Genomic DNA, 17,050 nt, shown 5'->3' on the forward strand with positions numbered 1-17,050 from the left:
CCTGTGCAGGATGGGCAACGGCAGTTACTTGAAAAGCCGCTCCAGTGCAGGGAAGTTGCTTGTATAAAGGGGGCACCCAGATTTGAACTGGGGACCTCTGGATCTGCAGTCAAATGCTCTACCACTGAGCTAGACTCCCACGAGAAAAGGGCGGTGCATGTTTACACTTTCCACATACTACAATGACAATTGTCTAAAACAACTCTCTTGTCTGCGCCTTTCATCAGTTTACGTGCAGCACAGATGTTTTGTATGTGGAACCTAACTCCAAAATGACTGTCTGACTTCAATGGCATTTGCATCGGAAATGGAAATGGCTGAGTGGTAGAGTTCAGATGGACGGAAGATATTGCGCAGATGCACTCATAGAGTGCATCCGCGCTGACCGTATGCACGTGCAACGCTTTCATGCTCTCGTTTCTGCGATGCAGTGCATGTTTTGCAACATCTCACGATGCAACACGGATCTTCGTGACTTTGAGGTGTTCATCGTAGAAGGAACCTTGCTGTGGTAGCAAAACACCCCTCCTTCAGTGTTTCCTGTGCAGGAGGGGCAACGGCAGTTACTTGAAAAGCCGCTCCAGTGCCGGGAAGTTGCTTGGAAAAGGGGGCACCCAGATTTGAACTGGGGACCTCTTGATCTGCAGTCAAATGCTCTACCACTGAGCTATACCCCCAACGGAAAACTGCGGTGCATGTTTATACTTTCCACACACTACAGTGACAATTGTCGAAAACAACTCTTTTGTCTGTGCCTTTCAACAGTTTACGTGCAGCACAGATGTTTTGTATGTGGAACCTAACTCCAAAATGACTGTCTGACTTCAATGGCATTTGCATCGGAACTGGAAATGGCTGAGTGGTAGAGTTCAGATGGACGGAAGATATTGCGCAGATGCACTCATAGAGTGCATCCGCGCTGACCGTATGTACGTGCAACGCTTTCATGCTCTCGTTTCGGGGCTGCAGTGCATGTTTTGCAACATCTCACGATGCACCACGGATCTTTGAGTCTTTGAGGTGTTCATCATAGAAGGAACCTTGCTGTGGTAGCAAAACACCCCTCCTTCAGTGTTTCCTGTGCAGGATGGGCAACGGCAGTTACTTGAAAAGCCGCTCCAGTGCAGGGAAGTTGCTTGTATAAAGGGGGCACCCAGATTTGAACTGGGGACCTCTTGATCTGCAGTCAAATGCTCTACCACTGAGCTATACCCCCAATGGAAAACTGCGGTGCATGTTTATACTTTCCACACACTACAGTGACAATTGTCGAAAACAACTCTTTTGTCTGTGCCTTTCAACAGTTTACGTGCAGCCCAGATGTTTTGTATGTGGAACCTAACTCCAAAATGACTGTCTGACTTCAATGGCATTTGCATCGGAAATGGAAATGGCTGAGTGGTAGAGTTCAGATGGACGGAAGATATTGCGCAGATGCACTCATCGAGTGCATCCGCGCTGACCGTATGTACGTGCAACGCTTTCATGCTCTCGTTTCGGGGCTGCAGTGCATGTTTTGCAACATCTCACGATGCAACACGGATCTTTGTGTCTTTGAGGTGTTCATCATAGAAGGAACCTTGCTGTGGTAGCAAAACACCCCTCCTTCAGTGTTTCCTGTGCAGGATGGGCAACGGCAGTTACTTGAAAAGCCGCTCCAGTGCCGGGAAGTTGCTTCTATGAAGGGGGCACCCAGATTTGAACTGGGGACCTCTTGATCTGCAGTAAAATGCTCTACCACTGAGCTATACCCCCAACAGAAAACTGCGGTGCATGTTTACACTTTCCACATACTACAGTGACAATTGTCTAAAACAACTCTCTTGTCTGCGCCTTTCAACAGTTTACGTGCAGCACAGATGTTTTGTATGTGGAACCTAACTCCAAAATGACTGTCTGACTTCAATGGCATTTGCATCGGAAATGGAAATGGCTGAGTGGTAGAGTCCAGATGGACGGAAGATATTGCTCCGATGACCTCGGCGCTGACCGTATGCACGTGCAATGCTTTCATGCTCTCGTTTCGGCGCTGCAGTGCATGTTTTGCAACATCTCACGATGCAACACGGATCTTCGTGTCTTTGAGGTGTTCATCAAAGAAGGAACCTTGATGTGGTAGCAAAACACCCCTCCTTCAGTGTTTCCTGTGCAGGATGGGCAACGGCAGTTACTTGAAAAGCCGCTCCAGTGCAGGGAAGTTGCTTGTATAAAGGGGGCACCCAGATTTGAACTGGGGACCTCTTGATCTGCAGTCAAATGCTCTACCACTGAGCTATACCCCCAACGGAAAACTGCGGTGCATGTTTACACTTTCCACATACTACAGTGACAATTGTCTGAAACAACTCTGTTGTCTGTGCCTTTCAACAGTTTACGTGCAGTACAGATGTTTTGTATGTGGAACCTAACTCCAAAATGACTGTCTGACTTCAATGGCATTTGCATAGGAAATGGAAATGGCTGAGTGGTAGAGTCCAGATGGACGGAAGATATTGCTCCGATGACCTCGGCGCTGACCGTATGCACGTGCAATGCTTTCATGCTCTCGTTTCGGCGCTGCAGTGCATGTTTTGCAACATCTCACGATGCAACACGGATCTTTGTGTCTTTGAGGTGTTCATCGTAGAAGGAACCTTGCTGTGGTAGCAAAACACCCCTCCTTCAGTGTTTCCTGTGCAGGATGGGCAACGGCAGTTACTTGAAAAGCCGCTCCAGTGCCGGGAAGTTGCTTCTATGAAGGGGGCACCCAGATTTGAACTGGGGACCTCTTGATCTGCAGTAAAATGCTCTACCACTGAGCTATACCCCCAACAGAAAACTGCGGTGCATGTTTACACTTTCCACATACTACAGTGACAATTGTCTAAAACAACTCTCTTGTCTGCGCCTTTCAACAGTTTACGTGCAGCACAGATGTTTTGTATGTGGAACCTAACTCCAAAATGACTGTCTGACTTCAATGGCATTTGCATCGGAAATGGAAATGGCTGAGTGGTAGAGTCCAGATGGACGGAAGATATTGCTCCGATGACCTCGGCGCTGACCGTATGCACGTGCAATGCTTTCATGCTCTCGTTTCGGCGCTGCAGTGCATGTTTTGCAACATCTCACGATGCAACACGGATCTTCGTGTCTTTGAGGTGTTCATCAAAGAAGGAACCTTGCTGTGGTAGCAAAACACCCCTCCTTCAGTGTTTCCTGTGCAGGATGGGCAACGGCAGTTACTTGAAAAGCCGCTCCAGTGCAGGGAAGTTGCTTGTATAAAGGGGGCACCCAGATTTGAACTGGGGACCTCTGGATCTGCAGTCAAATGCTCTACCACTGAGCTAGACTCCCACGAGAAAAGGGCGGTGCATGTTTACACTTTCCACATACTACAATGACAATTGTCTAAAACAACTCTCTTGTCTGCGCCTTTCATCAGTTTACGTGCAGCACAGATGTTTTGTATGTGGAACCTAACTCCAAAATGACTGTCTGACTTCAATGGCATTTGCATCGGAAATGGAAATGGCTGAGTGGTAGAGTTCAGATGGACGGAAGATATTGCGCAGATGCACTCATAGAGTGCATCCGCGCTGACCGTATGCACGTGCAACGCTTTCATGCTCTCGTTTCTGCGATGCAGTGCATGTTTTGCAACATCTCACGATGCAACACGGATCTTCGTGACTTTGAGGTGTTCATCGTAGAAGGAACCTTGCTGTGGTAGCAAAACACCCCTCCTTCAGTGTTTCCTGTGCAGGAGGGGCAACGGCAGTTACTTGAAAAGCCGCTCCAGTGCCGGGAAGTTGCTTGGAAAAGGGGGCACCCAGATTTGAACTGGGGACCTCTTGATCTGCAGTCAAATGCTCTACCACTGAGCTATACCCCCAACGGAAAACTGCGGTGCATGTTTATACTTTCCACACACTACAGTGACAATTGTCGAAAACAACTCTTTTGTCTGTGCCTTTCAACAGTTTACGTGCAGCACAGATGTTTTGTATGTGGAACCTAACTCCAAAATGACTGTCTGACTTCAATGGCATTTGCATCGGAACTGGAAATGGCTGAGTGGTAGAGTTCAGATGGACGGAAGATATTGCGCAGATGCACTCATAGAGTGCATCCGCGCTGACCGTATGTACGTGCAACGCTTTCATGCTCTCGTTTCGGGGCTGCAGTGCATGTTTTGCAACATCTCACGATGCACCACGGATCTTTGAGTCTTTGAGGTGTTCATCATAGAAGGAACCTTGCTGTGGTAGCAAAACACCCCTCCTTCAGTGTTTCCTGTGCAGGATGGGCAACGGCAGTTACTTGAAAAGCCGCTCCAGTGCAGGGAAGTTGCTTGTATAAAGGGGGCACCCAGATTTGAACTGGGGACCTCTTGATCTGCAGTCAAATGCTCTACCACTGAGCTATACCCCCAATGGAAAACTGCGGTGCATGTTTATACTTTCCACACACTACAGTGACAATTGTCGAAAACAACTCTTTTGTCTGTGCCTTTCAACAGTTTACGTGCAGCACAGATGTTTTGTATGTGGAACCTAACTCCAAAATGACTGTCTGACTTCAATGGCATTTGCATCGGAAATGGAAATGGCTGAGTGGTAGAGTTCAGATGGACGGAAGATATTGCGCAGATGCACTCATCGAGTGCATCCGCGCTGACCATATGCACGTGCGATGCTTTCATGCTCTCGTTTCAGCGCTGCAGTGCATGTTTTGCAACATCTCACGATGCAACACGGATCTTCGTGTCTTTGAGGTGTTCATCGTAGAAGGAACCTTGCTGTGGTAGCAAAACACCCCTCCTTCAGTGTTTCCTGTGCAGGAGGAGCAACGGCAGTTACTTGAAAAGCCGCTCCAGTGCCGGGAAGTTGCTTGTATAAAGGGGGCTCCCCGATTTGAACTGGGGACCTCTTGATCTGCAGTCAAATGCTCGACCACTGAGCTATACCCCCACCGGGAAACTGCTGTGCATGTTTACACTTTCCACATATTACAGTGACAATTGTCTAAAACAACTCTCTTGTCTGTGCCTTACAACAGTTTACGTGCAGCACAGATGTTTTGTATGTGGAACCTAACTCCAAAATGACTGTCTGACTTCAATGGCATTTGCATCGGAAATGGAAATGGCTGAGTGGTAGAGTCCAGATGGACGGAAGATATTGCTCCGATGACCTCGGCGCTGACCGTATGCACGTGCAATGCTTTCATGCTCTCGTTTCGGCGCTGCAGTGCATGTTTTGCAACATCTCACGATGCAACACGGATCTTCGTGTCTTTGAGGTGTTCATCAAAGAAGGAACCTTGATGTGGTAGCAAAACACCCCTCCTTCAGTGTTTCCTGTGCAGGATGGGCAACGGCAGTTACTTGAAAAGCCGCTCCAGTGCAGGGAAGTTGCTTGTATAAAGGGGGCACCCAGATTTGAACTGGGGACCTCTTGATCTGCAGTCAAATGCTCTACCACTGAGCTATACCCCCAACGGAAAACTGCGGTGCATGTTTACACTTTCCACATACTACAGTGACAATTGTCTGAAACAACTCTGTTGTCTGTGCCTTTCAACAGTTTACGTGCAGTACAGATGTTTTGTATGTGGAACCTAACTCCAAAATGACTGTCTGACTTCAATGGCATTTGCATAGGAAATGGAAATGGCTGAGTGGTAGAGTCCAGATGGACGGAAGATATTGCTCCGATGACCTCGGCGCTGACCGTATGCACGTGCAATGCTTTCATGCTCTCGTTTCGGCGCTGCAGTGCATGTTTTGCAACATCTCACGATGCAACACGGATCTTTGTGTCTTTGAGGTGTTCATCGTAGAAGGAACCTTGCTGTGGTAGCAAAACACCCCTCCTTCAGTGTTTCCTGTGCAGGATGGGCAACGGCAGTTACTTGAAAAGCCGCTCCAGTGCCGGGAAGTTGCTTCTATGAAGGGGGCACCCAGATTTGAACTGGGGACCTCTTGATCTGCAGTAAAATGCTCTACCACTGAGCTATACCCCCAACAGAAAACTGCGGTGCATGTTTACACTTTCCACATACTACAGTGACAATTGTCTAAAACAACTCTCTTGTCTGCGCCTTTCAACAGTTTACGTGCAGCACAGATGTTTTGTATGTGGAACCTAACTCCAAAATGACTGTCTGACTTCAATGGCATTTGCATCGGAAATGGAAATGGCTGAGTGGTAGAGTCCAGATGGACGGAAGATATTGCTCCGATGACCTCGGCGCTGACCGTATGCACGTGCAATGCTTTCATGCTCTCGTTTCGGCGCTGCAGTGCATGTTTTGCAACATCTCACGATGCAACACGGATCTTCGTGTCTTTGAGGTGTTCATCAAAGAAGGAACCTTGCTGTGGTAGCAAAACACCCCTCCTTCAGTGTTTCCTGTGCAGGATGGGCAACGGCAGTTACTTGAAAAGCCGCTCCAGTGCAGGGAAGTTGCTTGTATAAAGGGGGCACCCAGATTTGAACTGGGGACCTCTGGATCTGCAGTCAAATGCTCTACCACTGAGCTAGACTCCCACGAGAAAAGGGCGGTGCATGTTTACACTTTCCACATACTACAATGACAATTGTCTAAAACAACTCTCTTGTCTGCGCCTTTCATCAGTTTACGTGCAGCACAGATGTTTTGTATGTGGAACCTAACTCCAAAATGACTGTCTGACTTCAATGGCATTTGCATCGGAAATGGAAATGGCTGAGTGGTAGAGTTCAGATGGACGGAAGATATTGCGCAGATGCACTCATAGAGTGCATCCGCGCTGACCGTATGCACGTGCAACGCTTTCATGCTCTCGTTTCTGCGATGCAGTGCATGTTTTGCAACATCTCACGATGCAACACGGATCTTCGCGTCTTTGAGGTGTTCATCGTAGAAGGAACCTTGCTGTGGTAGCAAAACACCCCTCCTTCAGTGTTTCCTGTGCAGGAGGGGCAACGGCAGTGACTTGAAAAGCCGCTCCAGTGTCGGGAAGTTGCTTGGAAAAGGGGGCACCCAGATTTGAACTGGGGACCTCTTGATCTGCAGTCAAATGCTCTACCACTGAGCTATACCCCCAACGGAAAACTGCGGTGCATGTTTATACTTTCCACACACTACAGTGACAATTGTCGAAAACAACTCTTTTGTCTGTGCCTTTCAACAGTTTACGTGCAGCACAGATGTTTTGTATGTGGAACCTAACTCCAAAATGACTGTCTGACTTCAATGGCATTTGCATCGGAAATGGAAATGGCTGAGTGGTAGAGTTCAGATGGACGGAAGATATTGCGCAGATGCACTCATCGAGTGCATCCGCGCTGACCATATGCACGTGCGATGCTTTCATGCTCTCGTTTCAGCGCTGCAGTGCATGTTTTGCAACATCTCACGATGCAACACGGATCTTCGTGTCTTTGAGGTGTTCATCGTAGAAGGAACCTTGCTGTGGTAGCAAAACACCCCTCCTTCAGTGTTTCCTGTGCAGGAGGGGCAACGGCAGTTACTTGAAAAGCCGCTCCAGTGCCGGGAAGTTGCTTGTATAAAGGGGGCACCCAGATTTGAACTGGGGACTTCTTGATCTGCAGTCAAATGCTCTACCACTGAGCTATACCCCCACCGGGAAACTGCGGTGCATGTTTACACTTTCCACATATTACAGTGACAATTGTCTAAAACAACTCTCTTGTCTGCGCCTTTCAACATTTTACGTGCAGTACAGATGTTTTGTATGTGGAACCTAACTCCAAAATGACTGTCTGACTTCAATGGCATTTGCATCGGAAATGGAAATGGCTGAGTGATGGACGGAAGATATTGCGCAGATGCACTCATCGAGTGCATCCGCGCTGACCGTATGTACGTGCAACGCTTTCATGCTCTCGTTTCGGGGCTGCAGTGCATGTTTTGCAACATCTCACGATGCAACACGGATCTTTGTGTCTTTGAGGTGTTCATCATAGAAGGAACCTTGCTGTGGTAGCAAAACACCCCTCCTTCAGTGTTTCCTGTGCAGGATGGGCAACGGCAGTTACTTGAAAAGCCGCTCCAGTGCCGGGAAGTTGCTTCTATGAAGGGGGCACCCAGATTTGAACTGGGGACCTCTTGATCTGCAGTAAAATGCTCTACCACTGAGCTATACCCCCAACAGAAAACTGCGGTGCATGTTTACACTTTCCACATACTACAGTGACAATTGTCTAAAACAACTCTCTTGTCTGCGCCTTTCAACAGTTTACGTGCAGCACAGATGTTTTGTATGTGGAACCTAACTCCAAAATGACTGTCTGACTTCAATGGCATTTGCATCGGAAATGGAAATGGCTGAGTGGTAGAGTCCAGATGGACGGAAGATATTGCTCCGATGACCTCGGCGCTGACCGTATGTACGTGCAATGCTTTCATGCTCTCGTTTCGGCGCTGCAGTGCATGTTTTGCAACATCTCACGATGCAACACGGATCTTCGTGTCTTTGAGGTGTTCATCAAAGAAGGAACCTTGCTGTGGTAGCAAAACACCCCTCCTTCAGTGTTTCCTGTGCAGGATGGGCAACGGCAGTTACTTGAAAAGCCGCTCCAGTGCAGGGAAGTTGCTTGTATAAAGGGGGCACCCAGATTTGAACTGGGGACCTCTTGATCTGCAGTCAAATGCTCTACCACTGAGCTATACCCCCAACGGAAAACTGCGGTGCATGTTTACACTTTCCACATACTACAGTGACAATTGTCTGAAACAACTCTGTTGTCTGTGCCTTTCAACAGTTTACGTGCAGCACAGATGTTTTGTATGTGGAACCTAACTCCAAAATGACTGTCTGACTTCAATGGCATTTGCATCGGAACTGGAAATGGCTGAGTGGTAGAGTTCAGATGGACGGAAGATATTGCGCAGATGCACTCATCGAGTGCATCCGCGCTGACCGTATGTACGTGCAACGCTTTCATGCTCTCGTTTCGGGGCTGCAGTGCATGTTTTGCAACATCTCACGATGCAACACGGATCTTTGTGTCTTTGAAGTGTTCATCATAGAAGGAACCTTGCTGTGGTAGCAAAACACCCCTCCTTCAGTGTTTCCTGTGCAGGATGGGCAACGGCAGTTACTTGAAAAGCCGCTCCAGTGCCGGGAAGTTGCTTGTATAAAGGGGGCACCCAGATTTGAACTGGGGACCTCTTGATCTGCAGTCAAATGCTCTACCACTGAGCTATACCCCCAATGGAAAACTGCGGTGCATGTTTATACTTTCCACACACTACAGTGACAATTGTCGAAAACAACTCTTTTGTCTGTGCCTTTCATCAGTTTACGTGCAGCACAGATGTTTTGTATGTGGAACCTAACTCCAAAATGACTGTCTGACTTCAATGGCATTTGCATCGGAAATGGAAATGGCTGAGTGGTAGAGTTCAGATGGACGGAAGATATTGCGCAGATGCACTCAGAGAGTGCATCCGCGCTGACCGTATGTACGTGCAACGCTTTCATGCTCTCGTTTCGGGGCTGCAGTGCATGTTTTGCAACATCTCACGATGCACCACGGATCTTTGAGTCTTTGAGGTGTTCATCATAGAAGGAACCTTGCTGTGGTAGCAAAACACCCCTCCTTCAGTGTTTCCTGTGCAGGATGGGCAACGGCAGTTACTTGAAAAGCCGCTCCAGTGCAGGGAAGTTGCTTGTATAAAGGGGGCACCCAGATTTGAACTGGGGACCTCTTGATCTGCAGTCAAATGCTCTACCACTGAGCTATACCCCCAATGGAAAACTGCGGTGCATGTTTATACTTTCCACACACTACAGTGACAATTGTCGAAAACAACTCTTTTGTCTGTGCCTTTCAACAGTTTACGTGCAGCCCAGATGTTTTGTATGTGGAACCTAACTCCAAAATGACTGTCTGACTTCAATGGCATTTGCATCGGAAATGGAAATGGCTGAGTGGTAGAGTTCAGATGGACGGAAGATATTGCGCAGATGCACTCATCGAGTGCATCCGCGCTGACCGTATGTACGTGCAACGCTTTCATGCTCTCGTTTCGGGGCTGCAGTGCATGTTTTGCAACATCTCACGATGCAACACGGATCTTTGTGTCTTTGAGGTGTTCATCATAGAAGGAACCTTGCTGTGGTAGCAAAACACCCCTCCTTCAGTGTTTCCTGTGCAGGATGGGCAACGGCAGTTACTTGAAAAGCCGCTCCAGTGCCGGGAAGTTGCTTCTATGAAGGGGGCACCCAGATTTGAACTGGGGACCTCTTGATCTGCAGTAAAATGCTCTACCACTGAGCTATACCCCCAACAGAAAACTGCGGTGCATGTTTACACTTTCCACATACTACAGTGACAATTGTCTAAAACAACTCTCTTGTCTGCGCCTTTCAACAGTTTACGTGCAGCACAGATGTTTTGTATGTGGAACCTAACTCCAAAATGACTGTCTGACTTCAATGGCATTTGCATCGGAAATGGAAATGGCTGAGTGGTAGAGTCCAGATGGACGGAAGATATTGCTCCGATGACCTCGGCGCTGACCGTATGCACGTGCAATGCTTTCATGCTCTCGTTTCGGCGCTGCAGTGCATGTTTTGCAACATCTCACGATGCAACACGGATCTTTGTGTCTTTGAGGTGTTCATCGTAGAAGGAACCTTGCTGTGGTAGCAAAACACCCCTCCTTCAGTGTTTCCTGTGCAGGATGGGCAACGGCAGTTACTTGAAAAGCCGCTCCAGTGCCGGGAAGTTGCTTCTATGAAGGGGGCACCCAGATTTGAACTGGGGACCTCTTGATCTGCAGTAAAATGCTCTACCACTGAGCTATACCCCCAACAGAAAACTGCGGTGCATGTTTACACTTTCCACATACTACAGTGACAATTGTCTAAAACAACTCTCTTGTCTGCGCCTTTCAACAGTTTACGTGCAGCACAGATGTTTTGTATGTGGAACCTAACTCCAAAATGACTGTCTGACTTCAATGGCATTTGCATCGGAAATGGAAATGGCTGAGTGGTAGAGTCCAGATGGACGGAAGATATTGCTCCGATGACCTCGGCGCTGACCGTATGCACGTGCAATGCTTTCATGCTCTCGTTTCGGCGCTGCAGTGCATGTTTTGCAACATCTCACGATGCAACACGGATCTTCGTGTCTTTGAGGTGTTCATCAAAGAAGGAACCTTGCTGTGGTAGCAAAACACCCCTCCTTCAGTGTTTCCTGTGCAGGATGGGCAACGGCAGTTACTTGAAAAGCCGCTCCAGTGCAGGGAAGTTGCTTGTATAAAGGGGGCACCCAGATTTGAACTGGGGACCTCTGGATCTGCAGTCAAATGCTCTACCACTGAGCTAGACTCCCACGAGAAAAGGGCGGTGCATGTTTACACTTTCCACATACTACAATGACAATTGTCTAAAACAACTCTCTTGTCTGCGCCTTTCATCAGTTTACGTGCAGCACAGATGTTTTGTATGTGGAACCTAACTCCAAAATGACTGTCTGACTTCAATGGCATTTGCATCGGAAATGGAAATGGCTGAGTGGTAGAGTCCGATGGACGGAAGATATTGCGCAGATGCACTCATAGAGTGCATCCGCGCTGACCGTATGCACGTGCAACGCTTTCATGCTCTCGTTTCTGCGATGCAGTGCATGTTTTGCAACATCTCACGATGCAACACGGATCTTCGTGACTTTGAGGTGTTCATCGTAGAAGGAACCTTGCTGTGGTAGCAAAACACCCCTCCTTCAGTGTTTCCTGTGCAGGAGGGGCAACGGCAGTTACTTGAAAAGCCGCTCCAGTGCCGGGAAGTTGCTTGGAAAAGGGGGCACCCAGATTTGAACTGGGGACCTCTTGATCTGCAGTCAAATGCTCTACCACTGAGCTATACCCCCAACGGAAAACTGCGGTGCATGTTTATACTTTCCACACACTACAGTGACAATTGTCGAAAACAACTCTTTTGTCTGTGCCTTTCAACAGTTTACGTGCAGCACAGATGTTTTGTATGTGGAACCTAACTCCAAAATGACTGTCTGACTTCAATGGCATTTGCATCGGAACTGGAAATGGCTGAGTGGTAGAGTTCAGATGGACGGAAGATATTGCGCAGATGCACTCATAGAGTGCATCCGCGCTGACCGTATGTACGTGCAACGCTTTCATGCTCTCGTTTCGGGGCTGCAGTGCATGTTTTGCAACATCTCACGATGCAACACGGATCTTCGTGTCTTTGAGGTGTTCATCGTAGAAGGAACCTTGCTGTGGTAGCAAAACACCCCTCCTTCAGTGTTTCCTGTGCAGGAGGAGCAACGGCAGTTACTTGAAAAGCCGCTCCAGTGCCGGGAAGTTGCTTGTATAAAGGGGGCTCCCCGATTTGAACTGGGGACCTCTTGATCTGCAGTCAAATGCTCGACCACTGAGCTATACCCCCACCGGGAAACTGCTGTGCATGTTTACACTTTCCACATATTACAGTGACAATTGTCTAAAACAACTCTCTTGTCTGTGCCTTACAACAGTTTACGTGCAGCACAGATGTTTTGTATGTGGAACCTAACTCCAAAATGACTGTCTGACTTCAATGGCATTTGCATCGGAAATGGAAATGGCTGAGTGGTAGAGTCCAGATGGACGGAAGATATTGCTCCGATGACCTCGGCGCTGACCGTATGCACGTGCAATGCTTTCATGCTCTCGTTTCGGCGCTGCAGTGCATGTTTTGCAACATCTCACGATGCAACACGGATCTTCGTGTCTTTGAGGTGTTCATCAAAGAAGGAACCTTGATGTGGTAGCAAAACACCCCTCCTTCAGTGTTTCCTGTGCAGGATGGGCAACGGCAGTTACTTGAAAAGCCGCTCCAGTGCAGGGAAGTTGCTTGTATAAAGGGGGCACCCAGATTTGAACTGGGGACCTCTTGATCTGCAGTCAAATGCTCTACCACTGAGCTATACCCCCAACGGAAAACTGCGGTGCATGTTTACACTTTCCACATACTACAGTGACAATTGTCTGAAACAACTCTGTTGTCTGTGCCTTTCAACAGTTTACGTGCAGTACAGATGTTTTGTATGTGGAACCTAACTCCAAAATGACTGTCTGACTTCAATGGCATTTGCATAGGAAATGGAAATGGCTGAGTGGTAGAGTCCAGATGGACGGAAGATATTGCTCCGATGACCTCGGCGCTGACCGTATGCACGTGCAATGCTTTCATGCTCTCGTTTCGGCGCTGCAGTGCATGTTTTGCAACATCTCACGATGCAACACGGATCTTTGTGTCTTTGAGGTGTTCATCGTAGAAGGAACCTTGCTGTGGTAGCAAAACACCCCTCCTTCAGTGTTTCCTGTGCAGGATGGGCAACGGCAGTTACTTGAAAAGCCGCTCCAGTGCCGGGAAGTTGCTTCTATGAAGGGGGCACCCAGATTTGAACTGGGGACCTCTTGATCTGCAGTAAAATGCTCTACCACTGAGCTATACCCCCAACAGAAAACTGCGGTGCATGTTTACACTTTCCACATACTACAGTGACAATTGTCTAAAACAACTCTCTTGTCTGCGCCTTTCAACAGTTTACGTGCAGCACAGATGTTTTGTATGTGGAACCTAACTCCAAAATGACTGTCTGACTTCAATGGCATTTGCATCGGAAATGGAAATGGCTGAGTGGTAGAGTCCAGATGGACGGAAGATATTGCTCCGATGACCTCGGCGCTGACCGTATGCACGTGCAATGCTTTCATGCTCTCGTTTCGGCGCTGCAGTGCATGTTTTGCAACATCTCACGATGCAACACGGATCTTCGTGTCTTTGAGGTGTTCATCAAAGAAGGAACCTTGCTGTGGTAGCAAAACACCCCTCCTTCAGTGTTTCCTGTGCAGGATGGGCAACGGCAGTTACTTGAAAAGCCGCTCCAGTGCAGGGAAGTTGCTTGTATAAAGGGGGCACCCAGATTTGAACTGGGGACCTCTGGATCTGCAGTCAAATGCTCTACCACTGAGCTAGACTCCCACGAGAAAAGGGCGGTGCATGTTTACACTTTCCACATACTACAATGACAATTGTCTAAAACAACTCTCTTGTCTGCGCCTTTCATCAGTTTACGTGCAGCACAGATGTTTTGTATGTGGAACCTAACTCCAAAATGACTGTCTGACTTCAATGGCATTTGCATCGGAAATGGAAATGGCTGAGTGGTAGAGTTCAGATGGACGGAAGATATTGCGCAGATGCACTCATAGAGTGCATCCGCGCTGACCGTATGCACGTGCAACGCTTTCATGCTCTCGTTTCTGCGATGCAGTGCATGTTTTGCAACATCTCACGATGCAACACGGATCTTCGTGACTTTGAGGTGTTCATCGTAGAAGGAACCTTGCTGTGGTAGCAAAACACCCCTCCTTCAGTGTTTCCTGTGCAGGAGGGGCAACGGCAGTTACTTGAAAAGCCGCTCCAGTGCCGGGAAGTTGCTTGGAAAAGGGGGCACCCAGATTTGAACTGGGGACCTCTTGATCTGCAGTCAAATGCTCTACCACTGAGCTATACCCCCAACGGAAAACTGCGGTGCATGTTTATACTTTCCACACACTACAGTGACAATTGTCGAAAACAACTCTTTTGTCTGTGCCTTTCAACAGTTTACGTGCAGCACAGATGTTTTGTATGTGGAACCTAACTCCAAAATGACTGTCTGACTTCAATGGCATTTGCATCGGAACTGGAAATGGCTGAGTGGTAGAGTTCAGATGGACGGAAGATATTGCGCAGATGCACTCATAGAGTGCATCCGCGCTGACCGTATGTACGTGCAACGCTTTCATGCTCTCGTTTCGGGGCTGCAGTGCATGTTTTGCAACATCTCACGATGCACCACGGATCTTTGAGTCTTTGAGGTGTTCATCATAGAAGGAACCTTGCTGTGGTAGCAAAACACCCCTCCTTCAGTGTTTCCTGTGCAGGATGGGCAACGGCAGTTACTTGAAAAGCCGCTCCAGTGCAGGGAAGTTGCTTGTATAAAGGGGGCACCCAGATTTGAACTGGGGACCTCTTGATCTGCAGTCAAATGCTCTACCACTGAGCTATACCCCCAATGGAAAACTGCGGTGCATGTTTATACTTTCCACACACTACAGTGACAATTGTCGAAAACAACTCTTTTGTCTGTGCCTTTCAACAGTTTACGTGCAGCCCAGATGTTTTGTATGTGGAACCTAACTCCAAAATGACTGTCTGACTTCAATGGCATTTGCATCGGAAATGGAAATGGCTGAGTGGTAGAGTTCAGATGGACGGAAGATATTGCGCAGATGCACTCATCGAGTGCATCCGCGCTGACCGTATGTACGTGCAACGCTTTCATGCTCTCGTTTCGGGGCTGCAGTGCATGTTTTGCAACATCTCACGATGCAACACGGATCTTTGTGTCTTTGAGGTGTTCATCATAGAAGGAACCTTGCTGTGGTAGCAAAACACCCCTCCTTCAGTGTTTCCTGTGCAGGATGGGCAACGGCAGTTACTTGAAAAGCCGCTCCAGTGCCGGGAAGTTGCTTCTATGAAGGGGGCACCCAGATTTGAACTGGGGACCTCTTGATCTGCAGTAAAATGCTCTACCACTGAGCTATACCCCCAACAGAAAACTGCGGTGCATGTTTACACTTTCCACATACTACAGTGACAATTGTCTAAAACAACTCTCTTGTCTGCGCCTTTCAACAGTTTACGTGCAGCACAGATGTTTTGTATGTGGAACCTAACTCCAAAATGACTGTCTGACTTCAATGGCATTTGCATCGGAAATGGAAATGGCTGAGTGGTAGAGTCCAGATGGACGGAAGATATTGCTCCGATGACCTCGGCGCTGACCGTATGCACGTGCAATGCTTTCATGCTCTCGTTTCGGCGCTGCAGTGCATGTTTTGCAACATCTCACGATGCAACACGGATCTTCGTGTCTTTGAGGTGTTCATCAAAGAAGGAACCTTGATGTGGTAGCAAAACACCCCTCCTTCAGTGTTTCCTGTGCAGGATGGGCAACGGCAGTTACTTGAAAAGCCGCTCCAGTGCAGGGAAGTTGCTTGTATAAAGGGGGCACCCAGATTTGAACTGGGGACCTCTTGATCTGCAGTCAAATGCTCTACCACTGAGCTATACCCCCAACGGAAAACTGCGGTGCATGTTTATACTTTCCACACACTACAGTGACAATTGTCGAAAACAACTCTTTTGTCTGTGCCTTTCAACAGTTTACGTGCAGCACAGATGTTTTGTATGTGGAACCTAACTCCAAAATGACTGTCTGACTTCAATGGCATTTGCATCGGAACTGGAAATGGCTGAGTGGTAGAGTTCAGATGGACGGAAGATATTGCGCAGATGCACTCATAGAGTGCATCCGCGCTGACCGTATGTACGTGCAACGCTTTCATGCTCTCGTTTCGGGGCTGCAGTGCATGTTTTGCAACATCTCACGATGCACCACGGATCTTTGAGTCTTTGAGGTGTTCATCATAGAAGGAACCTTGCTGTGGTAGCAAAACACCCCTCCTTCAGTGTTTCCTGTGCAGGATGGGCAACGGCAGTTACTTGAAAAGCCGCTCCAGTGCAGGGAAGTTGCTTGTATAAAGGGGGCACCCAGATTTGAACTGGGGACCTCTTGATCTGCAGTCAAATGCTCTACCACTGAGCTATACCCCCAATGGAAAACTGCGGTGCATGTTTATACTTTCCACACACTACAGTGACAATTGTCGAAAACAACTCTTTTGTCTGTGCCTTTCAACAGTTTACGTGCAGCCCAGATGTTTTGTATGTGGAACCTAACTCCAAAATGACTGTCTGACTTCAATGGCATTTGCATCGGAAATGGAAATGGCTGAGTGGTAGAGTTCAGATGGACGGAAGATATTGCGCAGATGCACTCATCGAGTGCATCCGCGCTGACCGTATGTACGTGCAACGCTTTCATGCTCTCGTTTCGGGGCTGCAGTGCATGTTTTGCAACATCTCACGATGCAACACGGATCTTTGTGTCTTTGAGGTGTTCATCATAGAAGGAACCTTGCTGTGGTA

At 48.1% G+C, this 17,050-nt stretch overlaps 17 non-coding genes across 17 annotated transcripts; all 17 read right to left on the reverse strand.

The window, feature by feature from the left end:
• Positions 1–605: 605 nt before the first annotated feature.
• On the reverse strand, positions 606–677 carry trnac-gca (transfer RNA cysteine (anticodon GCA)). The gene has a single exon. It is a non-coding gene; the product is annotated as a tRNA-Cys (tRNA).
• A 467-nt stretch (positions 678–1,144) lies between these two features.
• trnac-gca (transfer RNA cysteine (anticodon GCA)) lies at positions 1,145–1,216 on the reverse strand. The gene has a single exon. It is a non-coding gene; the product is annotated as a tRNA-Cys (tRNA).
• Positions 1,217–2,210: 994 nt separating this feature from the next.
• trnac-gca (transfer RNA cysteine (anticodon GCA)) lies at positions 2,211–2,282 on the reverse strand. The gene has a single exon. It is a non-coding gene; the product is annotated as a tRNA-Cys (tRNA).
• A 1,520-nt stretch (positions 2,283–3,802) lies between these two features.
• On the reverse strand, positions 3,803–3,874 carry trnac-gca (transfer RNA cysteine (anticodon GCA)). Its single transcript has one exon. It is a non-coding gene; the product is annotated as a tRNA-Cys (tRNA).
• A 467-nt stretch (positions 3,875–4,341) lies between these two features.
• Positions 4,342–4,413, reverse strand: trnac-gca (transfer RNA cysteine (anticodon GCA)). Its single transcript has one exon. It is a non-coding gene; the product is annotated as a tRNA-Cys (tRNA).
• Positions 4,414–5,407: 994 nt separating this feature from the next.
• Positions 5,408–5,479, reverse strand: trnac-gca (transfer RNA cysteine (anticodon GCA)). Its single transcript has one exon. It is a non-coding gene; the product is annotated as a tRNA-Cys (tRNA).
• Positions 5,480–6,999: 1,520 nt separating this feature from the next.
• On the reverse strand, positions 7,000–7,071 carry trnac-gca (transfer RNA cysteine (anticodon GCA)). The gene has a single exon. It is a non-coding gene; the product is annotated as a tRNA-Cys (tRNA).
• A 467-nt stretch (positions 7,072–7,538) lies between these two features.
• On the reverse strand, positions 7,539–7,610 carry trnac-gca (transfer RNA cysteine (anticodon GCA)). Its single transcript has one exon. It is a non-coding gene; the product is annotated as a tRNA-Cys (tRNA).
• A 983-nt stretch (positions 7,611–8,593) lies between these two features.
• Positions 8,594–8,665, reverse strand: trnac-gca (transfer RNA cysteine (anticodon GCA)). The gene has a single exon. It is a non-coding gene; the product is annotated as a tRNA-Cys (tRNA).
• Positions 8,666–9,132: 467 nt separating this feature from the next.
• Positions 9,133–9,204, reverse strand: trnac-gca (transfer RNA cysteine (anticodon GCA)). The gene has a single exon. It is a non-coding gene; the product is annotated as a tRNA-Cys (tRNA).
• A 467-nt stretch (positions 9,205–9,671) lies between these two features.
• On the reverse strand, positions 9,672–9,743 carry trnac-gca (transfer RNA cysteine (anticodon GCA)). Its single transcript has one exon. It is a non-coding gene; the product is annotated as a tRNA-Cys (tRNA).
• A 2,058-nt stretch (positions 9,744–11,801) lies between these two features.
• On the reverse strand, positions 11,802–11,873 carry trnac-gca (transfer RNA cysteine (anticodon GCA)). The gene has a single exon. It is a non-coding gene; the product is annotated as a tRNA-Cys (tRNA).
• A 994-nt stretch (positions 11,874–12,867) lies between these two features.
• On the reverse strand, positions 12,868–12,939 carry trnac-gca (transfer RNA cysteine (anticodon GCA)). Its single transcript has one exon. It is a non-coding gene; the product is annotated as a tRNA-Cys (tRNA).
• A 1,520-nt stretch (positions 12,940–14,459) lies between these two features.
• trnac-gca (transfer RNA cysteine (anticodon GCA)) lies at positions 14,460–14,531 on the reverse strand. Its single transcript has one exon. It is a non-coding gene; the product is annotated as a tRNA-Cys (tRNA).
• Positions 14,532–14,998: 467 nt separating this feature from the next.
• Positions 14,999–15,070, reverse strand: trnac-gca (transfer RNA cysteine (anticodon GCA)). Its single transcript has one exon. It is a non-coding gene; the product is annotated as a tRNA-Cys (tRNA).
• A 994-nt stretch (positions 15,071–16,064) lies between these two features.
• On the reverse strand, positions 16,065–16,136 carry trnac-gca (transfer RNA cysteine (anticodon GCA)). Its single transcript has one exon. It is a non-coding gene; the product is annotated as a tRNA-Cys (tRNA).
• A 467-nt stretch (positions 16,137–16,603) lies between these two features.
• On the reverse strand, positions 16,604–16,675 carry trnac-gca (transfer RNA cysteine (anticodon GCA)). Its single transcript has one exon. It is a non-coding gene; the product is annotated as a tRNA-Cys (tRNA).
• Positions 16,676–17,050: the final 375 nt, after the last annotated feature.

This window comes from Chiloscyllium punctatum, chromosome 42, assembly GCF_047496795.1.
Source record: "Chiloscyllium punctatum isolate Juve2018m chromosome 42, sChiPun1.3, whole genome shotgun sequence".
In the NCBI taxonomy this organism is placed as follows: domain Eukaryota; kingdom Metazoa; phylum Chordata; class Chondrichthyes; order Orectolobiformes; family Hemiscylliidae; genus Chiloscyllium; species Chiloscyllium punctatum.